This window comes from Tamandua tetradactyla, chromosome 2 (assembly GCF_023851605.1).
Source record: "Tamandua tetradactyla isolate mTamTet1 chromosome 2, mTamTet1.pri, whole genome shotgun sequence".
In the NCBI taxonomy this organism is placed as follows: domain Eukaryota; kingdom Metazoa; phylum Chordata; class Mammalia; order Pilosa; family Myrmecophagidae; genus Tamandua; species Tamandua tetradactyla.
Window position 1 is genome coordinate 155,370,112 of NC_135328.1, and position 19,564 is coordinate 155,389,675.

The following is a 19,564-nucleotide window of genomic DNA, read 5'->3' on the forward strand; positions in this document are numbered from 1 at the left end:
CTGGACACCATGGTGACCTGTAATGAGAATGAGGGATGGGTGTCAGTAGGCACCATGAGGTAAGAGCAATTTTCTATTTTTTGTAAACATTTATCAGCCTCATCCTCCCACCCTTCCATGGGTATTATACAGTGTTCTCACCTCTGGAATTTCAAAATAGTTGTTTCAGACAGTTCCTACCTATTCAATAGTTTTTCTGGTGTAAGGACTGTGTCTTGGCTATCCCTACTCCTCAATTTTGTAAAATTCATTTTTGATCCAGCGATTTATCTCCTACATACTCAAGAAAAGTGAATGTCTAGGTCCATCAAACTCATGTATAGCAATTTTTTAATGAGACTTGTTTTCCATAGTAGCCAAAACCTGATAACAAACAAAATGCCATTATTAGAAGAATGAATTTCTAAATGATGAACAATTCATCTGATTGAATAGTACCAGAAACACACAAAAAAAGCCATATTGTTACACATATTGAATTGCCTGATTTTATATATGGTGAGCAAATAAGTCAGCTACAAAAGAATATATACGGCATGATTCTATTTTTATGAAGTTTCAGTATTCCTATTAATCAGTATCTGTGGTCAAAATAATGAATACTTGCCGGAGTATTAAACAAGGGAACAAAAAATATATATTCAGACAAGTTAAAGCTAAGAAAGTTCAAGACTATCAGCACAATTGTACAGGAAATGTTATCAAGGTTTTCAGGATGAGGGACAAACATCTCAGCTGGATATACTGGATGCAGGAAGGAATGAAGGACATTGAAAGGGTAAACATGTGGGTTCAGGAAGTTGAGAAAATATAGCTTGCAAAAGTTCAGAAAGCCTTTAATTGTAGTTTGAGCTATGAACATAGGCTTTTTGGCTGTAAAGGCAGTAACGTTAACCACAACTAATTTCTGTTTAGGGGAAATGTTGAGGATTAGGAGTTCCTCTGTGGGTAAGTTTTAATAGAAAGAAGCAAAATTAGTCTCAATAACTTAGAACTGTGACATTGATAAAATAATTTTGAAATTTCCTTTTATATAAGTCATCTAAATCTATATTTAAAAACAGTGATCACCTTTAAAATAAATCTATGGCCATGTACAATCATACGTGACATTTATTTGGAAAATTGTTCATATGAGTGATCTGTCAACTAATATTGGAAACAAGATAAAATGTAATAAATTGAAGATGGATATTGAAATTTCTAGGGAAATATATAAAAATGAGATAATATTTTATGACTGAAAAGTTACTAGATTATAAAAAGTAAAAATACATTTTATTTAATCTAATAGAAAAATTGGACAAAGAAAAATTGGAACAGAAGCAAACAGAAAGCATGATAGTAGACAGAAATTTAACATGTACTACTGAGCTGGTTTGAAGCTGTTATGTTCCCATAAAAGATCATGTTCTCTTAATCCATGCCCATGGGGGCAGACCTATTGTTGGGTGTGACCTTTTAATTGGGTTGTTTCCATGGAGATGTGACCCAGCCCATTCAAGGTGGGTCTTAATCCCCTTGCTGAGAGGATAAATAACAGGTGAAACTCAGAGCTACGGGATGCTAAAAGAGAGAAGGAAATGCCTAGAAATATTTTAGAGACAGCTATTGAAACCTGAATGAGGAGAGAAGGGCCAGCAGAAGTCACCATGTGTTTTTCATTGTGACAGAGGAACCCTGGGCGCCAGCAGCCTTTTTTAATAGAAGGTATCTTCCTCTTGATGCCTTAATTAGGACATTTTCATGGCCATAGAACTATAAATTTGTAAACTAATAAATCCCCATTGAAAACCCATTCCTGGTATATTGCATTTTAGCAACTTTGGCAAACAAAGATAGATTTGGAACTAGAAATGTGGGATGCTGCAATTTGCAATTTGCAAATTTCCAAAAATGCTGGTATGGCTTTATAAATGGATAAGGGGAAGATTCTGGAAGAATTGTGAGATGTTTGATAAGAAAGGTCTAGATTGCTTTTAAGAAACTGTTGGTATGAATATGAATTCTAAAGGTGTTTCCAATGAGACCTTAGACAGAAATGATTAATATGTCATTGCAAACTGGAAAAAAGCTGACCCTTTTTAAAGTGGCAGAGAATTTAGCAAAATTGACTCCCAGTGTCAGATGAAAGAAGAATTTGAAAGTGATAAGCTGAGATACTTAGCTGAAGAGATTTCCAAATTAAATGTGGAACATGTAGTCTGTCTTCTCCTTGAAGCTTATAATAAAATGTGAGAGAAAAAGAATAAGCTGAGAGCTAAACTCGTGGGTACAAAGAAGCCAGAACTTGATGGTTTGGAATATTCTGGGCTCCTAGAAAGTGCTAGTGCCCATGTGTGAATTTAACCAAATATAGGAGCACTAGTCAGCCATGTTGGTAGGAGTCAAGACTGGAAATGGAATTATCCAGAAAGGATTTGTGGAAAGTCCTACTGTCTGATGACTGGGATCCTTGTTTGCTGCATTGAAAACCAACAAATTTGTTGCAGGAACTATGTAAACAGAACCACATTCAGTCTGGACTAAAGGGGACATAAAAGGGACAGATTGAAAGAAAAATGGCTTCAAAGGCAGAACCATGGAAGCTAAAGTCTCAAGCCATTGAAAACAGAACCAGGAGAGAAGAATCAGCAGATGTCACTATGTGAATTTCCATGTGACAGAGGAACCCCATATACCAGCAACCTTTTCTCAGAGAAAGTATCTTCCTCTTGATGCCTTAATCTGGACATTTTCATGACCTCAGAATGGAAATTTGTAACCTAATAAAACCCCATTAAAAAGTCAACCCATTTCAGGTATATGGCATTTTGGCCACTTTGGCAAACTATAACAACTCCTAATCACATTAAATTAAAATAAACTAAAGAACCCAATTATAACAAAATTTATCAAAGTGAAATGAAAAAAATACAGCATATAAACATAAGTTTTTCACCAATAATAATATCTAAAATAAATAGAAAAGATAGACATTGAAATAATATTTTGAACAAGATGGAAAAATATGTAATGCAACACAAGCCAAAAGACAGTCATTGTAGCTATATGACTGAATTTTGTAAAACAATGTAAACCAGAGGCAGGAAGTATGACTTAATACATTAAGGAATGTTTCGTCATGAGAAGGAAACTGATTTAATAGAAAGACATACCAATTTCAAATTTGTAAACTTATGACAGCTTCAGAACATACTACATAAAATGACATAACTGAAAAAAGAATTTTTAAAGTTCTGAAATCATAGTTCATGATTTGGAAGTAAATACCATTTAGTATATACAACACTTGATTAGCACAGTTGACTAACTTGTCCTACTTAGCACATATAGATTATTACTCACAGGGTACAGAATTCTTTCCAAGTGCATTTAGAGCATATATCAAAGTGGTCCAACATATTCCAGCTGTGAAAATCGTGATTTTGTTGTCTGAGCACAGAATCAAAGTAGAAATTAATGACAGAAATGTAGTGGCATTTCTAAGAAATATGGAAGGGATTCTGCTTTCCTGGAGCTATCTGAAGCCAGTTATCTATTTAAAATTCTACATGGGACCCTGGGCAAAACTGGTGGCCATGTGTCAGAGATTTGTGCCGCAGTTGAGGGCTATCACTGCATGCAACAGCTGAGGTCGCCATCAGGGCTTCAGAAGAGATTGGACATATGTTGTGGTGGCCCCTGTCCCATGTTACCCACCAAGTGTGGCATCCCTGGCTGCCAAGAGCAAGGCAGCATGGTAGTGGTGCTGGAGCAGTGGTAGGCAAAGGTGCATGCAGTCCAGTTGGTGGATCAGAAACTGCAAATCAGCTCACAAAAATCTTTACCTGTTCCATCTGAAGGTTTCAGTTCTGAAGTGACATAGATGGGTTTGGTAAAAAATGGTTTCTTTGTAGGGGTTTCTTTTTTCTTTTTAGAAAGCATAATGCAAAAGGGTTGCTTTTTTAACACCTATTTGTGGAAACTTTGTTTATATTGTTAGTATTAAAACCCTCATCATCATCTTGTTGTCGGTAGTCTCCTTCATCTCCGGGCACCCAGCCCTGGCTGTCCTGTGAGTCCACACACAAAATAATGCCACATTGGTCAACCTTGTGGATGGGTGGATAACACCTGGAGCTAACCTCCATCTTCATCCTGCACTCTTATCTAACACTCCATATGGAAAGTAGTTGTCATTTCCTCAGTGATGGTGTATCTTACAGAGATGGTTGTAATGGTGAATGGCTAGTGTAATTTTTATTTCACTTTGTTTTGCTTTTTGATGGTAGACAAGATGGAATTTTAGCTGTTTAAGCACCAATCCAACTTAAAAGCATCTTGGACTTTGTTTTTCCTTCCAAACTAAAAGTAAGATCAAAGCATGCACTAGGCATAAGATTGATTTTTGCCTCATTTCATCCAACACGCATATTAGGAAAAGGTCTGTCACCTCCTAACCCTTTTCTCAGGGCTTGGGTTCTCTTGATGCAATGGAGAGCCATTGCAAGGTGCTTCTGAACTTTTCCAGCCTAGAAGTGAAGGATGACTTGGCCTGGTTCCTGCTATGAAAAGAGAATCAGCCTCATTTTCTCACTGCCTCAGAGATATAAGACAGGATTTCTAAACAGGAAATTTTAGAATTTAGAACAGTACCCCCAAAAGGTATATGATTGTGTGGCCACCTGTGTCCTCACCACAGTGGTTGCAGAATCCCATGTACACATGTAGAGCTGATACCCAGGCCTGACTCAACAAGCTGATGACTCAATCTGAAAACTATGTAACTTGCCCTGAAATGTTTCCCAATCAATAAGCTCACAGGGAATAGCTTGGTTTTAATGTCTTGTTGGGTTTTGGTTTGCTTCACATAGCTTAAAGTGCCCTTTCTTTTTTTTTTTTTTTTAACCATTTTATTGTATAGTATAACATATATTCAAAGGAAAGAAATAAAAAAGCAATAGTTTTCAAAGCACCCTTCAACAAGTAGTTACAAGACAGATCCCAGAGTTTTCTCAGATTTTTCCTTCTAGCTGCTCCAGAATGTAGGAGGCTAAAAGGTCTAAATATTTTTTTATCACAATCAACTTTTCCCCCTTTTTTTGTGAAAAATAACATATATACAAAAAGAAACAAAAAATTTCAAAGCACAGAACCACAATTAGTTGTAGAACATATTTCAAAGTTTGACATGGGTTACAATTCCACAATTTTAGTTTTTACTTCTCACTGCTCTACAATACTGGAGACTAAAAGAGATAGCAATTTAATGATTCAGCATTCCTATGCATTTGTTAAATCCTATCTTCACTGTTTAACTCCACCATCACGTTTGATTTTTCCATCCCTCTCTTTAAGGGTGTTTGGACCATGGCCATTCTAAATTTTTCATATTGGAAGGGTCTTCACTTGTATGGGAGGGAAATGGAACTATCTGATGTTCTGGAGAGGTTAGGCCCTCTAGGTTTCAGTACTTATCTAGACCAGGGACCTATCTGGAGGTTATAGGTTTCTGGAAAGTACTCTAGTGCATGGAACCTTTGTGGAATCTTATATATTGCCCTAGGTGTTCTTTAGGATTGGCTGGAATGGTCCTGGTTGGGGGTTGGCAGGTTATGATAGGTAGCAAAGTCTAACTAAGCCTGCATAAGAGCAACCTCCAGAGTAGCCTCTCAACTCTGTTTGAACTCTCTCTGCCACTGATACTTTGTGACACTTCTTTCCCCTCCTTTTGGTCAGGATGGAATTGTTGATCTCATAGTGCCAGGGCCAGATTCATCCCTGGGAATCATCTCCCAAATCATAGGGAGACTTTCACCCCTGGATGTCATGTCCCATGTAGGGAGTAGAAGGTGCCCTTTCTTTTTACTTTATTTTGTAAGACTTGTTCTGAATGTGGAAAACAAATCCAGAAGATGCTCCCACTGACTGTTACCTTTGCCCTAGGCTATCCCAAACTTTTATGCTCACATTAAGAAAGCAGATGCTCCCTTGGAATCTCTGGGGTCTTTTTTTGAGGCATTTGAAGTAGACATAAAGAGTGGTTGCATCTCCTTCCTTAATCTTCCTGGTGGTTGAATGTTTTTTATTACTTTTTTATTACTTATATGCTCTGCTGTTTTTAAATGTGAACTTGTGTGCAAATGTGCAGATGCAGTGTTCTTCTTACACATTGAAGAAGTGTTATTCACTCATCCACAAGGTTGACCAATGTGGCCTTATTTTGTGTGAGGCCTCACAGAACAGCCAGGGCTGGGTGCCTGGAGATGAAGGAGACTACTGACAAAAAGAAGATGATGCAGGTTTTCATACTAGCAATGTAAACAAAGTTCCCACAAATAGGTGTTCAAAAAGCAACTCTTTTGCATTATGCTTTCTAAAGGAAAAAAAAAAAAGAAGCTGCACATACTGGCGAAAATGCAGTTCATGAAATGCATGGTTTACCTGCAGACCTTCTCAAGGAACGCTGACCAGGGAGAACGCACCATGGCTTCACCAAGATTGTGTTTCTGTTGGGCCTGCAACAGCCGAGCCCCCGCGGAGCTGGTCGCCCTGAGAGCAGTTGCGTGTGGCTGCCCCTTGCAGGAGTTCTTCTACCTACAGCGCAAGCACCGCACGCCCATCTACCAGGCCAGTAAGGTCCTGCCTCCCTCTTCTTGGACCAGCTGGTAGCCACCTTAGCAGGGTGCTCAACCTATGCAACCCGGTGCTAGCCACAGCTGCCCTCAATTGTAAACGCCCAGTTCACTTTTACTGGTTGTGTAGCGAAGGAATTATTTCTCATGATCTAGTTAATACTTTGAAATACTAGATAAACCTTACAAACAAATTTGAATATCTAAGCTTCCAGAATTTGTGCCTCTGGATTATTTTTTTCCTATAAAAATCCCTGCCATGAATTGTAAGCCGGACAAATTTCCGTTATTCAAATAATATAAAACTACCTTAATCATTGGCTCGAAAACTGTAGATTCATGTTCTTATGATCATACCCTGTTTCATTTGTTACCTGACAAATTTGAAATGCTCTTGAAAAAACCCAGTCCCAATCAAATAAAAGTTGTTTTCAAGCTGCTGCTATTGCAAGCCTTTCTGCTTGCACTGGAGCTATGCATCAAGGATTCTGGAGTGAAGCAGATCTTAACCAATCTTCTGTCTCCCAGGGCCTGATCACGGACAGAAAATACTTTTCCTTTTTCTGTTTTAAGTTAATTACTTTGGCATTGACTGCAGAAGTTGATTAAAATAACCCTCGTAAAAAAAATATATTGGGCCCAACTCATTTGGGACAGAACAGTCTCTTCAATAAATGGTGCCTAGAGAACTGGATATCTATATGCAAAAGAATGAAAGAGGACCCATATCTCACACCCTATATAAAAGTTAACTCAAAAGGGATCAAAGATCTAAACATTAGGTCTAAGACCATAAAGCAGTTAGAGGAAAATGTAGGGAGATATCTTATGAGTCTTATAATTGGAGGTGGTTTTATGGACCTTACACCTAAAGCAAGAGCACTGAAGAAATAAATAAATAAATGGGAGCTCCTCAAAATTAAACACTTTTGTGCATCAAAGAACTTCATCAAGAAAGTAAAAAGTCAGCCTACACAAAGGGAGACAATATTTGGAAACGACATATCAGATAAAGGTCTAGTATCCAGAATTCATAAAGAGATTGTTCAACTCAACAACAAAAAGACAGACAATCCAATTACAAAATGGGAAAAAGACTTGAACAGACACTTCTCAGAAGAAGAAATACAAATGACCAAAAGGCACATGAAGAGATGCTCAATGTCCCTGGCCATTAGAGAAATACAAATCAAAACCACAATGAGATATCATCTCAAACCCACCAGAATGGCCATTATCAACAAAACAGAAAATGACAAGTGCTGGAGAGGATGTGGAGAAAGAGGCACTCTTATTCACTGTTGGTGGGAATGTCAAATGATGCAACCACTGTGGAAGGCAGTTTGGCGGTTCCTCAAAAAGCTGAATATAGAATTGCCATACGACCCAGCAATACCATTGCTAGATATCTACTCAGAGGACTTAAGGGCAAAGACACAAACGGACAGTTGCACACCAATGTTTATAGCAGCATTATTTACAATTGCAAGGAGATGGAAACAGCCAAAATGTCCATCAATAGACGAGTGGCTAAACAAACTGTGGTATATACATACGATGGAATATTATGCAGCTTTAAGACAGAATAAACTTATGAAGTATGTAACAACATGGATGGACCTTGAGAACATTATGCTGAGTGAGACTAGCCAAAAACTAAAGGACAAATACTGTATGGTCTCAGTGATATGAACTGACATTAGTGAATAAACTTGGAATATTTCATTGATAACAGAGACCATCAGGAGATAGAAATAGGGTAAGATATTGGGTAATTGGAGCTGAAGGGATACAGACTGTGCAACAGGACTGGATACAAAAACTCAGAAATGGACAGCACAGTACTACCTAACTGTAATATAATTATGTTAAAACACTGAATGAAGCTGCATGTGAGAATGATGGAGGAGGCCTGGGGACATAAATGAAATCAGAAAGAAAGATGTTAAAGATTGAGATGGTATAATCTAGGAATGCCTAGAGTGTACAATAATAGTGAAATGTACAATGTACAAATTTTAAAAATGTTTTTGCATGAGGAAGAACAAAGGAATGTCATTACTGCAGGGTGCAGAAAATAGATGATAATGAATACTTTAAAACGTCACCGTATGTGAGACTAAAGCAAAAAATGTTTATTTGTTACAAAATTTAGATTTTGACTAGAGCGTTTTCTAATATAACTCATGTAGATCGTTTGATTGAATGTCATAAGTACTTGGAATCTCAGGTAGCACATGAGATTTTGTTGGTTTGTCCACAGTGATCCTCCGATGAATCCCAGATTTGATCAGTGACTGGAAAAGTATTTGCAAGCCCCCTTCGGGGAATGGTGAGAGTGGGGAGAAATTCAACTTCCCCAAGTTGAATTCTTGATATTCTCACAAGCAGTAGGGACAACCAAAGCTATAGGCTGAGCCCCCAGTCTTGGAGTTTGTTCACATGAAACTTAACCCCACAAAGGATAGGTCAAGTCTACTTAAAATTTAGGCCTAAGAGTCACCCCCAAGAGAGCCTCTTTTGTTGCTCAGATGTGGCCTCTCTCTCAGCCAATATGATGAGCAGTCTCACCACCTTCCCCCTCTCTGCGTGGGACATGACTCCCAGGGGTGTGGACCTTACTGGCAACATGGGACAGAGATCCTGGAATGAGCTGAGACTCACCATCAAGGAACTGAGAAAAACCCTAGAATGAGCTGAGAATTAACATCAAGGGATTGAGAGAACCTTCTCAACCAAAAGGGGGAAGAGTAAAATGAGACAAAGTGTCAATGACTGAGAGATTCCAAACAGAGTCCAGAGGTTATCCTGGAGGTTATTCTTATGCATTAAGTAGATATCACCTTGTTGTTCAAGATGTAGTGGAGAGGCTGGAGGGAATTGCCTGAAAATGTAATGCTGTGTTCCAGTAGCCATGTTTCTTGATGATGATTGAACAATGATATAGCTTTCACAATGAGACTCTGTGAATGTGAAAACCTTATGTCTGATGCTCCTTTTAGCTACTATATCAACAGAAGAGTAGAACGTATGGGATAAAAATAAATAATAGGGGGAACAAATGTTAAAATAAATTCAGTTTGAAATAGTGGTAAATGAAAGCGAGGGGTAAGGGGTATGGTATGTATAATCTCTTTTTTTCTCTATTATCATTTTATTTCTTTTTCTGTTGTCTTTTTCTTTTTCTAGATCGATGCAAATGTACTAAGAAATGATGAATATGCAACTATGTGATGATATTAAGAATTACTGATTGTATATGTCTAATGGAATGATATTTAAATGTTTTGTTCGTTAATTTTTTTATTAATAAAAAATATATATTGGGGGACACAAAATAAATCACACAAAAAAAGACAAATCGCAGACTTTGGAAAAGTAAGAACAAACATTTGATTCAAGATTTTGGGAATACTTAAGAAATCTAATTGAAGGAACGATAAAAAGATTTGTAATGATGAGGATTGTAACTCTCAAGTGTTAACTGCATTAATCTTGAGACCAAAATTTCTCATGTTAATGTGTAATTAAGTTTTTCATTTTGCTAAAAATATGCCACTGAAAAGTTTTATTTTAGATAGCAGTATGCCGATTTAAAAGTAGTTATATTTATACCTGGCCAACTGATGAATGTTCTTCAATACCTCAATTGAGCTCTCTTCAATACCTCAGTGTTAACATGTTTAATTAAAAAAATTAATACAGGGGCAATCATTTAAATGCTTAAAAATAAAACAAAATGGATTTCCCCCTTTTTTTGGTTAACAGCATGGTATACAGTGTCAGAGGATTATTCAACCCCCCCAAAACATGGCAATATTTTCTAAGTATAGAAAACTCAGGCCAATAGAAGTTAAGTGACTTTCTCTAGATGTTAATAATAAAATTAATAAATTATATTCAATTTACATTCTTATCACCTATTAGAAGTAATGTTAGTTAACATATTTCATTTAGTGTCATTTGCTCTAACCCATAGATTAGTGAATTAGCCTCAAAATGTTTCAAAATCAATCGCCAGTTTGTTAAATTGTTAATTTTCTTGACTATTAAGGTTCATTCAAGCCATTTTTAGTGGGGAACAAAGTACCTTTCTATGATCATGCTTTTAATTCTTATTTTAAATAATCTCCTATTAAAAATATATAAACTACTTCATATTTATGATAATCATACAACAAATGTTTGCTGTTTTTAAGTTTTTCATTTATTTTTCTTTTTTAAGGTAGAGAATGTTTATTAATAGATGCTTCAGGCTAGAAGCCTAGGGATTGTTTACCAGAAATGATTGCTAAACTGAAGGACTGTCATTTGAAAGGCATAATTCAGTTTGTTTTAAGTGCTCTATCTTTAGCACACTACTTACAGTTTACCCAGAATTCCATGTAATTTTACTACACCATTCTTTTATTTAACCTGTTTCCCCAAGATTGGAATATTGTTGTCTACCCTTGGCACTGTCTGCACCAAACTGTCTATTACATCCTTTCATCCTTGAGAAAATGCAGAAATATAGAAATCTACTGTAGCATGCTGTAAATAAATGGTATATTTTAGTCTTAACTCTCACATTCTAATTTACCAGACCTCATGCAATTATAATTATACACTCAATTTCTTTTTGTAAAACAAAATAATAAAAGTATGCTTTATATCTGAAATCATCAAGGGCAGTTTTAATTTTAAAAATGTAATGTGAGAGCAACTATATTCTAATAAACTAGACAATGTAGATGAAATGGAAAACTTCATAGAAAGGCATGAGCATCCAACATTGACTTGAGAAAACATACATGACCTCAACAAACAAATCACAAGTAAAGGGATTGAATCAGTCATCAAGAAACTCCCAGAAAAGAAAAGTCCAGGACCAAAAGTCTTCACATGTGAACTGTACCAAGCATTCAGGAAAGAATTAGTACCAATCTTGCTCAAGCTCTTCAAAAAAAAATTGAAGAGGAAGGAAAGTTACCTAACTCATTCTATGAAGCCAACATCACTCTCATACCAAAGCCAAACAAAGATAGTACAAGGAAAGAAAATTACACACCATTCTTACAGACCAATCTCTCGAAAGAAGATAGATGCAAAAATTCTCAATAAAATATTTGCAAATCAAATCCAACAGCACATTAAAAGAATTATACACCATGGCCAATGGGATTTATTCCAGATATGCAAAGATGGTTCAACATAAGAAAATCAGTTAATGTAATACACCATATCAACAAATCACAGCAGAAAAACCATATGATCACCTCAATTGATGCAGAAAAGGCATATGACAAAATTCAACATCCTTTCTTGATGAAAACACTTCAAAGGATATGAATAGAAGGGAACTTCCTCAATACGATAAAGTGTATATATAAAAAACCCACAGCTACCATCATCCTCAGTGGGGAAAGACTGAAAGTTTTCCCCCTAAGATCCAGAACAAGACAAGGATGTCCACTGTCACCAGTGTTACTCCACATTGTGTTGGAAGTTCTAGCCAGAGCAATTATACAAAAAAAGGAAATAAAAGGCATCCAAATTGGAAAGGAAGAAGTAAAATTCTTACTGTTTGTAGATGATATGATGCTATATGTTGAAAACCCCGAAAAATCCACAACAAAGCTACTAGAGCTAATAAATGAGTACAGAAAAATGGAAGGGTACAAGATCAACAATCAAAAATCTGTATTGTTTCTATACACTAGTAATGAGCAATCTGATGAGGAAATCAAGAAAAAAATTACATTTACAATTGCAACCAAAAGAATAAAATATTATTTTATTATAATAAAATAATAAAAATATAATAAAATTTATTAGGAATAAATTTAACTAAGGATACAAAAGACCTATACATAGAAAATGACAAGGAATTGCTAAAAGAAATCATGGAAGACCTAAATAATTGGAAGGGCATAGTGTGCTCAGGGATTGAATGACTAAATGTAGTTAAGATGTCAATTCTACCTAAATTGATTTATAGACTTAAAACAATACCAATTAAAATCCCAAAAACATACTTTGTAGAAATAGAAAAACAAATAATCAAATATATTTTGAAGGGCAGTGTGCCCTGAATGGCTAAAAATAACTTGAGAAAGAAAAATGAAGTGTGAGATCTCACATTACCTCACTTTAAAGCATATTACAAAGCTCTAGTGGTCAAAACAGCATGGTACTGGCATAAAGATAGATGGAATCAAATAGAGGGCTCAGATATAAATCCTCTGGAACCAATGGAATCAAATAGAGTATTCAGATATAGACCCTCTCACCTATGGTCAATTGGTCTTTGATAGGTGGTCAAGCCAACTCACCTGAGATGGAGCAGCCTCTTCAATAAATGGTGCTTGGAGAACTGGATAGCCATATGCAAAAGAATGAAAGAAGGTCCATATCTCACACCTTATACAAAAATTAACTCAAAATGGATCTAAGACCTGAACATTAGAGTTAAGGTCATAAAACTTTTTGAAGAAAATGTAGGGAAATATCTTATAAAACTTGTAATAGGAGGCAACTTTCTAGATCTTACACCCAAAGCACAAGCATTGAAGAAAGAAATAAATAAAAGGGAACTCCTCAAAATAAAACACTTGTGCATCAAAGAACTTTGCTGAGAGGAAAAAGGCAGCCTATATAATGGGAGACAATATTTGGAAACCACATAACAGATAAGCTTTAGTATCCAGATAATATAAAGAGATTCTTCCATTTAACAACAACAACAACAAAATTTTGCCCAATTTAAAAATGGGCAAAAAACATGAATGGACACTTCTCAGAAGAGGAAATACAAATAACTAAAAGGCACATGAAATGATGCTTATCTCCTCTGACTATTAGGGAAACACAAATTAAAACCACAATGAGATATCATCTCACATCCACGAGAATGGCTATTATCAATAAAACAGAAAATGACAAGTGCTGAAGAGGATGTGGAGAAACAGGCACACTTATCCATTGTTGGTGGGAATGTAAAATGGTGCAACCACTGTGAAAAGCAGTTTGGTGGTTTCTCAGGAAGCTAAGTATAGAATTGCCATATGATCCTGCAATCTCATTGCTAGGTATCTATTCAGAGGGTGTGAGGGCAAGGACACAAATGGACATTTTCACATCAATGTTTATAGCAGCATTATTTACAATAGCCAAGAGATGGAAACAGCTCAAATGTCCATCAAACATGGACATGTTTAGCTTGGCTAAAAAAGCTGTGGTATATACATACAGTGGACTGTTACACAGCTGTAAGACAATAAAAGTCATGAAGCATGTAACAACATGCATGGATCTTGAAGACATTATGCTGAATGAAATCAGTCAGAAACAAAATGGCAAATTCTGTATAGTCTCACTGACATGAACTAACATTAATGAGTGAACTTGGAGAATTGAAGTTAAGAACACAGATTATCATGAGATAGAAATAAGGTAGAGATTGGGTAATTGGTACTGAAGGAATGCAGATTGTGTAGCAGGACTGATTGCAAAAACTCAGAAATGGATAGCACAATACTACGTGATTTAGCACAATAATGTAAGTACACTGAATGAAGCTGAATTTGAGTACAATAGAGGGAGAAGGACATATGGGTGCATATGAAATCAGAAAGAAAGATAAATGATAAAGACTGAGATGGTATAATTTACGAATGCCTACAGTGTATAATGATGGTGATTAAATGTACAAATTTAAAAATTGTTTTGCATGAGGAAGAATAAAAGAATGTTAATATTGCAGGGTGTTGAAAATAGATGGTATATGGGGAAAAGTACAGTCAATGCAAGCTAGGGTCTATAGTCAACAGTAAGATTATAATATGCTTCCAGTGAATGTAACAAAGGCATTATGCCAAAACTGAATGCCAACAGATGGGGGAATTGGGAAAGGGGTATGGATTGTTTGTGGAAGAAAAGGAAATGTCTTCACATAGAGTATGGTGGTGAAGGCATGACTATACACTTAGGCTGGATTGTATGATGTGTGAATAAAACTATTTAAAATGAATAGAGAAACAAGTGTAAAGAAAATGTGGAGAAAGAGATGTACCTATTCACTGTCGGTAGGGAAATGAAAGATGCTGCCCCTTGGAGAGCAGTGTGGTGGTTCCACAGGAGGCTAGGAGTGCCTTTCCCATATGATCCTGAAACTCTGCTGCTCTATATCTACCTGGAGGAGCTGAGTGTGGGGACACACTGGTGTCTCTGGTGGCAGTGTTTGTGCTCCACAATGAATGGAGGTGGCCTAAGGGTACAATGAATGAGGAATGGAAAGGGGAACTATGGTGTACACATACAATAGACTACTGAGTGGCCACAAGAAAGAATGAAATTATGAGGCATATGACTAGATGAATGAAACTTAAGAGCTGTATGTTGAATGAAATTTCAGAAACAAAAAGACAAATATTATCATGCCTCAATCATATGGATTAATTATAATATAAAAACTCGGTGAACTAAAATTGAGAGCATGGGATATCAGGTTGGGGCATATTGTAAAGTGTCCTAAATTGTAAGCTCTTACAGTAGTCATAAATATTCAGGAGGTGTAACCATTAATTCTAATTCTCAGCTATTGAGATGCTTGTGTATAACATAGTCTTTCCAGAAACTTTGGGCTTTTATGTGATACCTAAGACTCAGAGTTAGAGCTCTGAAACTATGAAAGTCAGCAGTACCCCATACAGGAACTGTTAAAAAGCTGAAAAAGGGATCAGACATCAAATAGAGATATGAATGAAGCTGATCTGGATACGACTAAGGTATATCAGAAGACTGTGTAAAGGATGATATCATCCATATTTTAAAACTTCAACTTCTGTGTGAGACTAAAGGGAGAAAAGTTTATTTGGTGCAAAATTTATATTTTGGCTAGTGCATATCCTAATTTTACTTGTATGGTTAGTTTGAATGAACACCATTAAGTGCATGAAATCTTGAATAAGACATGAGATTTTTGTTGGTTTGTCCAGGTTAGTGTGATGCCTGGATAAATTCCAGAGTGATCTGGACAGTAAATAAAAAGTATTTGCAAAGTCCTCTTGGGGGAATGGGGTAAAAGGGGGAAATATTCAGTTTCCACATTTGGAAAATTTCTGATATTTTCACAGGCAATAGGGACAATCAAATCAATAGGTCAAGCCCTTGATCTTGGGGTTTGCCCCTGTGAAACTTATCCCTGCAAAGGATAGGCTAATCTTGCTTACAATTAGGCCTAGGGTGGGCCAAAGTAGCTCAGCAGGCAGAGTTCTCACCAGCCAGGCTGGGTTCAATTCCTGACGCCTGCTCATGCAAAAGAAAAAAAATTAGGCCTAAGAGTCACCCCAAGAGAACCCCTTTTGTTGCTCAGAAGTGGCCTCTCTCTCTTTTAGCCAACTTGGCAAGTGAACTCACTGCTCTCCCCCGCCTCTCACATGGAACATGACTCCCATGGGTGTAAATATCCCTGGCCTGGGATGAGCTGGAACCTCACATCAAAGGATTGAGAAAACCTTCTGACCAAAAGGGGGAAGAGAGAAATGAGACAAAATAGTGTCAGTGGCTGACAGATTTCAAACAGAGTTGAGAGGTTGTTCTGGAGGTTATTCTTACACCTTATATAGAGATCCCGTTTTTAGTTTATACTGTATTGGAGTGCTAGAGGGAAGTACCTGAAACTGTAGAGCTGTGTTCCAGTAGACATGCTTCTTGAAGATGATTATATAATGATACGGCTTTTACAATGTGACTGTGATTGCAAAAACCTTGTGTCTGATATTCCTTTTATCTAGGGTATGGACAGATGAGTAAGAAATATGGATTAAAAATAAACAAATAGCAGGGGGAACAAAGTTCAAAATAAATTGAGCAGGTTGAAATACTAGTGGTAAGTGAGTGGGAGGGTTAAGGGTTATGGTATGTATGAATTTTTTCTTTATTTCTTTTGCTGGAGTGATGCAAGTAATCACAAAAAATGATCGTGGTGATGAATACATAACTTTGTAATGATATTGTGAATCACTGATTGTACACCATGTATAGAATGTTTGTATATTTGTTTGTTAAGATTTTACAATAAAAATATTTTTTAAAAAGTCTACCCCAGATATTTAAGAGTAGGGTGGACAGCTGGTCATAAGATGATACTGAACTTTCTATTGTGAGCCAGATTTTCAGAACTGGCTTTACATTATTGAATTTTACCATGCTATGGCAGGCTTTTCCTGTAATTATGGCAAAGTTCTAACGATAGTTAATGTTCTCCTTCCTCAAACAATATAATTTATATTAACTATTAATTTCTATATCTAGGGAACTATAAATGCCATTTACAGTGTAAAAAAAATGTAATGTGAAATACATCTTACTGATTTGTCAGAATTATAACAGCTACAGTCATAATTTCCACCCTCTTTCCCTTGCTGTGCTAACCCCACAGCCTCCTCCATGACAAAAAGTAATCAGCACAAGTCCATAAACATATGCCAGTATGATGGGGACCCAAGACCAATGCTAACTGCAGCAATAGCTGCGTGGCAGACAAACTCACTCTGCCTGTAATAACCAAATTCCTCTTGTGCTTGAAGGTTTTCCTTTCCTCACACCTGCTGAGGATCTTCCTCCCAACACAAACAAGAATGCCAATGACTGGCAGGAAAGGTGATGCCAGCAATGAGGGATCAGAGCATCAACGGGTGTGCCCAGTGGCCAAATAATTTTCTTCTGGCTCTCCAGTGTCTTCCCCAAAATGTGCCACCAGCAAGGCTGAGGTATTACAAGTCTGAGCTCTCTCGCAGAGTAAGCCAACAAAATCCACAATCACATTTTGTACAGATCATGCGGTTACAGCCTGTCATTCATCTTGATGATGTCAATGCTGCATGGTGGCCACCACCATGTCATCTGGTCCAGATTCTTGCCCCTATCTGAGACCTGAAGGGTGCTTGATCCTTGCCTGAAAATTCTACGCCCCCTGCTGACTCGCCAGTTTGCTGGTCTGCTGGCAGTGGTCGCAGCCTTGGGCAGATGGCATAGCCACAGACAATGACAGCATATCGCAAGCCTGGGCCGGCCTGCGGCAATGGGTCAGAGGCCAGTTTCCTCTCAGTAGGAGCTCCTCATACCTATGCACTAGCAAGCAGAAGGCGGGTGTCCTGCGAGTGGAGGCACTCACTGCACTAGGGTGGGTGATGGGTGTCAGCTCTCACTGGTCTCCAGGAACCGGTAGAGACAGAAGCGCTACAACACAATCGGCCGGGCAACCAAAGAGGTCCCGGCCAGCTAGGGCGCCAACCGCCCTAGGCTCGGCGCATGCTCCATTTCCTCTTGACCGAGCCGCTGCACGCTCCGCTTCCTATCCTCCAACGCAGGCGACCCGCCACTGCAGTTCCTGGGGCGCTGCTCTGTGTAGGGACCTGGAGCGTGGGGACTGGAGTCCTTCTCAGGTCTCGTGGCTAGGAGCGACAGAGGGATGAGTAGCGCCCAGAGCCGCCCCAGCTCTGGCCACCTCAACACCCTTAGAAGGCGCCCCAGCGCTGCCCAAGCCACCCTCCAGAATATAGACGGTCGCAGCACATTTTAATTGAAGGAAATGACCCAGTGTCTGATGAGGATTCTGGACATTTTCCATCTCCAGTACCTTAATATTACAAGGCTGACAACCTAATTATTCTTTCAAGATTGAAGTTAATTTTAATTCGATTTTAAGTTACAAAACCAATAATAACATTGCAAAAGAGAAAATGTCTACATCACCACAAATTACTGCCAAATTATCTGTTTATCTGTTTCTTCATCATTGTGATATACATACATGTTAACACTATACAACAATTATGACACCTCATCTTGTGTTTTACATATCTCAGTAAATATTGAAAGTTATTTTCTGTTTCAACCTAGTGGTCATAATTTTGCTTAGAGTTGTATGACAAAATAGAAACTGATCAACCTAAATAGAATTTTCAGCCACAGCTTTTACTTTATAAGTATTTGCAAGTACTTATCATTGTAAAGAACTTTGACTTCCTTGCCTACTATTCATTACAAAACTCTGCATTCAGCAGTCCCAGATCACTTCACAATCTTACATTTTAATTTATTTTTCATTAGTAAGACATTAGGCAAAATTCTGAATTCATGGTTGAATTGTGTGATAAAGCATTCCTGTTAGATGTTTTTCACTGTCTGATATTCCTGATGTGAACTCCAGCTAAACGCTTTTTCAGTTTGACTTTAGGGTTAACACTGATGAATAAATTCAAAACCACTAAAGACTTTTCTTCACTCTAAACACAAAGAATGCTTTTTATGATGTGCACTTCACAAATATTTCACATATTGTCTGTAAGTAAAGGATTTGTTACATTATTTCATTGAAGAACTAGTCCATCAAAAATGGTCTCTTCTAGTTTCCTCCTCCTGGTAAAGTCTACTATCCGGATTTCTGGTTTAGGAGTTACTCCTTCTCTGAGCTATGCTTATGCACACCAAGGTTGGGGCTCAGTTGAAATCTATTACAGAAAATTACAGACATAGGGTTCCTCTTAGGATAGTACAATCATGCTGCTTAAAGATAGATTGCAAATGATGGCATTTCCTCATTGATTACAATGACATAGAATTACACTCCAATGTGCGTTCTTTCATTTTTTTAAAAGGTTAGTACTTTGGCTGAAAACTCTTCCATATCTACAACATATTTAATGAGTTCTTCTCATGTTGTCTGATGGCAGAATAATGTCTAAAGGCTTTCCCATATAGATGACATTCATATGGTTTTTCCTCAGTGTGAGTCCCCTCAGTTTCCCTAAGGGGAAAACACTGACTAAAGGTTTTCCCACATAGATGGCAGACATATGGTTTCTCCCCAGTGTGAGTTGTCTCATGTCACCTAAGGGTACAGCATTGACACATGGTTTCTCTCTAGTGTGAATCTTCTCATGTCATCTAAAGTTAGTGTT

General features: G+C 37.4%; 1 pseudogene; it reads left to right on the forward strand.

Moving 5' to 3' along the window:
• Nucleotides 1-715: 715 nt before the first annotated feature.
• LOC143657664 (large ribosomal subunit protein mL65-like) lies at nt 716-18,076 on the forward strand (annotated as a pseudogene).
• The last annotated feature ends 1,488 nt before the right edge of the window (nt 18,077-19,564 follow it).